Raw genomic sequence first — 7,093 nt, forward strand, 5'->3', positions numbered from 1 at the left:
CATTGGGCGTTTCTGTTACCTCTCTTTCTCTCAGCAAACTATCATTAGGGTTCATATAACAGACCTTTTGAGACAAAAATCCGGGTTTCTACCACTGTAGGTCACCTTTCACTAAGTCACTGTGGCGCAATTGGTTAGCGCGTTCGGCTGTTAACAGAAAGGTTGGTGGTTCAAGCCCACCCAGGGACGGATCAAGCATTTTGCTGCCTTGCAACTGCTAACACGTGCACTGGACATAGATCCTGGGCCACATTCTGTCCAGCGTTACAAGATGAAATCAGGATTTAGCAGAAGATTGTCACGGGTAGGGAAGGTATTACTGTAAACAGTTTCTGGTTCCTAAAAGAGCTTCCCCAGATAGCAGGCAGTAATCGGCCCGAGCTCGGCTGCCCCTCGGCGCCTCCGGCTCCGACTCGGCATCGGCGAGTGTTATCCGGGCCGAGTGCGGCCCGCAGCTCGCTCGCGCACATGCGGTTGTGATGCGGCTGTAAAGCACTGGCCCGATTCCGGTCAACCATATCCTGGCCGCTTCTGGCAAGGACTCGGCTGATGGCAACCGATTAAGTTCTTATTTTATCTAGTAATCTGTTAGCTCCACGTTTAATGATAATTTGAGAAAATATTAATGGTACGATAGCAAAAAAAGAAAAAAAAAAAGAATATTTAGTGTGGATGGTCATGTTTAGACGCAAACAAAACAATATTATTTATAAATAGATTATACATGTCATCTAGAGAAAAACTATGTAAAATTCGCTTATTTTTGAGATAGCACGCTCCTGTGCTGACTGTTTTTTTTAAAGCAGAAGTTGGTTTCATAATAAACACATGCGTTACTAAATTCCTGATCCAAACTCCAATCCAGACGGTGGCGGTAATGCTCCAAAAAGCTGGTTGTCAACCACCATGGCACGAAGATCACAAGAAGAAAAGGGTTGGTTTTTCAAACATTTCACGTGGAGTCCGGTCAGAAAGGTAAGCTTTTTACTGCTTGTGTTCTGTATAATTAGCGAATTTAGAGCTTAAAACATTTCCACGGTGTTTGGTTGTAACAGCGTTTAGTAATTTAAAACAGTTTGATACGAAATTTAACTTGCTTTAAGAAACACGACTGGAGCTAATGTATGCTAACGCTAACAGTTACAAACACGTCTGAAAGTTCCTTTTCCTTTTACACAATGTTAGATTGTAACGTGTGTAGTAACTGAAAACTATTTTAATTATTTTAAAGAAACATGAAACGAATTTGTGTGTATGCTAACTTTGCGTTAAAGAAAGTTTCTGTAGACGAATCCATTAACTAACTTGGCAAAACGTGTTTTTTTCCTGATTTAACATTATAAAGTACCGTGGATGTTGAAAAAATCATTGTACAGGCGTATACTTCTCCAACAGTATTAATTCTGTGATTATGTGTAAATAAAAACTAATCGTTTTGGATTAATAAAATATTATTGTTTATCTTGTTTATGCAGTTAGTCACGAAAATGATCGAAACTCGACTGTTTACTATTCTCTTTAAATTATCCGAGAGACATATATTACTATGCACTTTAATTCATATGTGTTAGCCTATGTGAATCAATTATATCTTTTGTTCAAGCTGTAATGGTCAGTTAATGTAAAACTGAACGTCTTAAAGCAGATTTTGATGTTTTTGTTTGTTTTTTTATGTTATTGACAGTGATAAATTCTGATTTAAATGAATGGGTAACAATATTTGTTGGTTAAGTCTCATTGTTCTTGTTTAACAAAGGTTTGTGAGATCATTTTGCAGCACATCACGACCAAAGAAGTCAATGGCACACTCTTTTGAACGTGAATAGGCATGTTATAGTTGTGTGCTAAAAGTCCATTATAAGCTGTAAACTGCTGATACATTTTCAACATAGATTGAGCTTTTCAGACATTACATTACTAATTGCTTCACAAACAGCTGAAATGGTTTATTGTTATTGGCTATCATCAACAAACATTTTTCACAATGGTAGGTTAATCTTCATGGGTACAGAATAATGCATGTGCTTGACCATCTTACAAATCTATGTCTCAGATTCATAAGGCTGTCACTCTGCATGAATCTCCGAATAAATCTTGTGCAACCTTCTGTGTACTGATTATTTACACCATAGGTATTATATGCATTAATTAACTTTGATAGTATTTCAGGGTTTGAACTTTTCTTTACGGGAGGTTAACAACAATGTGATGTTTTATTATAGATGCATATGAGGAAGCTCGACTCAAACATCCACACGCAACTGTGATTTCTGACTGGTAGACAGATGAGGATGATGATCGCCTGTCATACATCTAAAGACAGAACAGGTTTGTTTGCAATTATTTTAAACACATACTGTCAACATTGTCATTGATCTATTACAACCTGTGAGTTTTGCCCTGGCACTATACTAAAGTGATGTTTTGTTTTGTAAATGTATCTGATTAAGGGACAGTATAGACACATCTATACCGTGATGAAGAAAAATTACTTGGAACAAAGAGGCTGGATAAAAGGCAGGTATGAAGATTTCAGAAATCAATGCAGCACCACAAGTCACATCACCATCAATGACTATGGCAGAAATCTTAAGACCACCATCAAGATGCACAGATACTGTACATTCCAGTACAGCAGGCGTGTCCAAACTACGGCCCGCGGGCCATCTGCGGCCCGCGAGGCTTTTTATAAATATCAATAGAATCTGGCCCGCTATACAAAAATGAACGTAATTCAATAAATAACCACCGGGTGTCGCTATTACATGCATTCAATTAAGCAGCAGTTCTTGTTATGATCTATCTATCTATCTGTCTGTCTGTCTATCTACACACAGTTGAAGTCAGAATTATTAGCCCCTCATTGATTTATTTCTTCTTTTTTAAATATTTCCCAAATGATGTTTAACAGAGCAAGGACATTTTTACAGTATGTCTGATAATATTTTTTCTTTTGGAGAAAGACTTATGTTTTATTTCGGCTAGAATAAAAAGCGGTTTAATTTTTTTTATGAACCATTTTAAGGTCAAAATGATTAGCCCCTTAAGTCTTCAGAACAAACCATTGTTATAAAATAACTTGCCTAATTACTTTAACTTGACTAGTTAACTTGATTAACCTAGTTAAGCCTTTAAATGTCACTTTAAGCTGTATAGAAGTGTCTTAAAAATATCTAGTCAAATATTATTTACTGTCATCATGACAAAGATAAAATAAATCAGTTATTAGAAATGAGTTACTAAAACTAATATGTTTAGAAATGTGTGGAAAAAATGTTTAACTCTCCGTTAAACAGAAATTGGGGAAAAAATAAACGGTGGCTAATAATTTAGGGGGGCTAACAATTCTGACTTCAACTGTATATATATATCATGTCATATATATATATCATGTATATATATATCATGTCATATCAGACATATATATATATGTCTGTGTGATGTATGTAAAATTTGGCCCGCGACAACGTTTGTTTTTTTGCATCTGGCCCTCGGCCCAAAAAGTTTGGACACTCCTGCAGTACACCTATGAACATTTACAGTCTTTGTTCTAGTGCAGTTTGAGATCAAGACAGAACTTATTGCATCTCGTGATGTTTTTGTAAGGCATCACTAAATTTGTTAAGGTTTAATGCAGCTAGAAAGTAAAGATCAACTAGAGAATATCAGCAGTGTCTAACCCACTGTTGTATTTACAGAAGTTTTATGAGAATAAGCTACAGGTTGATTTATACTAATCTGTTATTTTTCTTTTTTAGCACGACTGACTGAAGTTTTAAAATCATGCAACGTCATAAAGCAGCAGCTGGGCCTGATTCTCACAAAACCAAAACAGACGTGATGAAATTCCAGATGTAAACACATTTGACCTTCCTTTGGCCAATTGGATTTGGAAAAGCTTGAAAATCAACTAAAGGAGCAGCCTGAACAAATGAAGAAACTGGTAAGTTCAAGCTCTTGCTAATTTCAAAGTGTTTTAAGTTTATTTGTTTTTTTTTATTGTTTTTTTTTTTGCTTCGTAGGTAGCCTACTTTTTTCCTAATTTTTTCTTTTTTTTTTACATTAGTACTTGTTCACTACTAATTATCTGTTTATCTTTTAATCACAGATGGAGTGAGGACAAATGTCCATACCACGCCACTGATAAAGAAGTGGAAAAATGCATTACAAGGTAGCTACAACTTGCCCCTGAGAGGGATGGAGGAAGAAAGAAGAGAAAGCTAATGTGTCAAATGTCTACATCACTATTTTGTTTTAATTTTTAAACAACATTTTAAGTGTATTAGGATGTTCCCTGATACTTGAACAATTTGTTTCTTTCATTTGCATTTATATATATATATATGTATATGTATATATATATGTGCGTGTGTGTATATATGTATGGAATGTATGTATGTATGTGTGTGCGCCAAATTGTAAAGAAACATCTTGATACATTTTTAATAAACGTAATACAAATAAAATTATAAATATAAAATTGCACAAGACGTGTATATATATGAAATTTATAATCATCTCACTCATGTCTTGCTGTTTGTGCAATTGATTTTGTTCTGCAATTATTTATATATATATATATATATATATATATATATATATATATATATATTTGTTTGTTTATTATTATTTTAATGTTTTATTAAAAAATGTTTCAAGATGTTTCTTCAGAATTCTGCAGTACTTTTTACAAGTTTGACTTGGATATTTTACGGATTGTCATTGGTATTTTTAAGATGTTTCTTGCTATATCTTAAATTGGTTTCTATATTTAGGTTTATATAAAATTTAGCTGTTTTTTTTACAAATTTTTAATTCAAGTCTATTGGGAAAACAGGGTTGTTTTAAAAAACATCTGTGTTTGTGTGTAATTTTTAGATTTTTTTGTTTAAATCTTTCTGTGTGTCTTTATTGTGTTGTTTTATTGTTGTTTTTATATTGATATTCTTGTGCACTACAAAATTATTTATAAAATTTTAGTACTATTTTTTTCATGCAATCAATAAACGTTTAACATTTATTTATTTTGTCATTTGTCTTGATTATTTTCGTTACAGAATATGTATGCAGTTTGCACTTCATTCAAAGGTTAAACGCAGTGCTTACACTTTGTGTTTACATTATAGTCTGTGTTTGCTGTTATATAAATTCAAATGGTTGTAATACCATATATCAAGTACCAATGTAATACCAAAAGGTTTTATAAGGTGTATAAATACGGAGTCGCGCCAGCTCCGGGCCGCAGCGCACATTACCCTAGCGCCGATTCCGGCGCGGATGCGCAGCGTCGGCTCGCTTACGGCCGCCGCATCTGGCCCGCTTGATTCGGGCCGGAATCGGGCAGTGAGTCCACAGGCATCCGGCCCGAGTCCGGCAGCCGAAGTTGGGCCGAGGGGTTAGTCTCCGGCAGGCGACAATCTAGCCGGAACTGGCCCGAGTGTATTTTGCTATCTGGGTCTCATCAGCCCGGCTAGCTCAGTCGGTAGAGCATGAGACTCTTAATCTCAGGGTCGTGGGTTGGGCCCCACGTTGGGCGTTTCTGTTACTTTTCTCTCTCTCTCCCAACAAACTTACATAAGGTTTAATGTAGCAGACTTTGAGACAAAGTTACGCGTTTCTACCACTGTAGGTGACTTTTCACTAAGTCTCTGTGGCGCAATCGGTTAGCGCGTTCGGCTGTTAACTGAAAGGTTGGTGGTTCAAGCCCACCCAGGGACGAATTAGGCATTTTGCTGCCTTGCAACTGCTAACACGTGCACTGGACATAGATCCTGGGCCACATTCTGTCCAGCGTTACAAGATGAAATCAGGATTTAGCAGAAGATTGTCACGGGTAGGGAAGGTATTACTGTAAACGGTTTCTGGTTCCTAAAAGAGCTTCTCATCAGCCCGGCTAGCTCAGTCGGTAGAGCATGAGACTCTTAATCTCAGGGTCGTGGGTTCGAGCCCCATGTTGGGCGTTTCTGTTACTTTTCTCTCTCTCTCCCAACAAACTTACATAAGGTTTAATGTAGCAGACTTTGAGACAAAGTTACGCGTTTCTACCACTGTAGGTGACTTTTCACTAAGTCTCTTTGGCGCAATCGGTTAGCGCGTTCGGCTGTTAACTGAAAGGTTGGTGGTTGAAGCCCACCCAGGGACGAATTAGGCATTTTGCTGCCTTGCAACTGCTAACATGTGCACTGGACATAGATCCTGGGCCACATTCTGTCCAGCGTTACAAGATGAAATCAGGATTTAGCAGAATATTGTCACGGGTAGGGAAGGTATTGCTGTAAACAGTTTTTAGATCTTGAAAGATGTTCTCAACAGCCCGGCTAGCTCAGTCGGTAGAGCATGAGACTCTTAATCTCAGGGTCGTGGGTTCGAGCCCCACGTTGGGCGTTTCTGTTACTTTTCTCTCTCTCTCTCAGCAAACTTACATTAGGGTTCATATAGCAGACCTTTTGAGACAAAGTTACGCGTAGGTGATTTTTCACTAAGTCTCTGTGGCGCAATCGGTTAGCGCATTCGGCTGTTAACTGAAAGGTTGGTGGTTCAAGCCCACCCAGGGACGAATTAGGCATTTTGCTGCCTTGCAACTGCTAACATGTGCACTGGACATAGATCCTGGGCCACATTCTGTCCAGCGTTACAAGATGAAATTAGGATTTAGCAGAATATTGTCACGGGTAGGGAAGGTATTACTGTTAACAGTGTCTAGTTCTAGCGAGGACTCCTCATCCACCTGGCTAGCTCAGTCGGTAGAGGATGAGACTCTTAATCTCAGCGTCGTGGGTTAGAGCACCACGTTGGGCGTTTCTGTTATTTTTCTCTCTCTCTCCCAGCAAACTTACATTAGGGTTCATGTAGCAGACTTTGAGACAAAGTTCCGCGTTTCTACCACTGTAGTTGACCTTTCACTAAGTCTCTGTGGCGCAATCGGTTAGCGCGTTCGGCTGTTAACTGAAAGGTTGGTGGTTGAAGCCCACCCAGGGACGAATTAGGCATTTTGCTGCCTTGCAACTGCTAAACCGTGCTCTGGGCATATATCCTGGGCCACATTCTGTCCAGCGTTACAAGATGAAATTAGGATTTAGCAGAACATTGTCAC

At 38.0% G+C, this 7,093-nt stretch overlaps 1 long non-coding RNA gene and 4 other non-coding genes across 6 annotated transcripts; all 5 read left to right on the forward strand.

Annotated features, from left to right (window-relative positions):
- The first annotated feature begins 920 nt into the window (after positions 1-920).
- Positions 921-4,303, forward strand: LOC137490946 (uncharacterized). Of its 2 annotated transcripts, none has more exons than XR_011010960.2 (5): positions 921-975; positions 2,223-2,328; positions 2,451-2,521; positions 3,759-3,943; positions 4,109-4,303. It is a non-coding gene; the product is annotated as an uncharacterized lncRNA (long non-coding RNA). The 2 variants fall into 2 exon arrangements; XR_012402296.1 differs by having other exon boundaries at positions 2,451-2,517; positions 4,109-4,221.
- Positions 4,304-5,644: 1,341 nt separating this feature from the next.
- On the forward strand, positions 5,645-5,718 carry trnan-guu (transfer RNA asparagine (anticodon GUU)). Its single transcript has one exon. It is a non-coding gene; the product is annotated as a tRNA-Asn (tRNA).
- Positions 5,719-5,887: 169 nt separating this feature from the next.
- On the forward strand, positions 5,888-5,960 carry trnak-cuu (transfer RNA lysine (anticodon CUU)). The gene has a single exon. It is a non-coding gene; the product is annotated as a tRNA-Lys (tRNA).
- Positions 5,961-6,311: 351 nt separating this feature from the next.
- trnak-cuu (transfer RNA lysine (anticodon CUU)) lies at positions 6,312-6,384 on the forward strand. The gene has a single exon. It is a non-coding gene; the product is annotated as a tRNA-Lys (tRNA).
- Positions 6,385-6,482: 98 nt separating this feature from the next.
- Positions 6,483-6,556, forward strand: trnan-guu (transfer RNA asparagine (anticodon GUU)). Its single transcript has one exon. It is a non-coding gene; the product is annotated as a tRNA-Asn (tRNA).
- Positions 6,557-7,093: the final 537 nt, after the last annotated feature.

This window comes from Danio rerio, chromosome 4 (genome assembly GCF_049306965.1).
Source record: "Danio rerio strain Tuebingen ecotype United States chromosome 4, GRCz12tu, whole genome shotgun sequence".
NCBI lineage: Eukaryota > Metazoa > Chordata > Actinopteri > Cypriniformes > Danionidae > Danio > Danio rerio.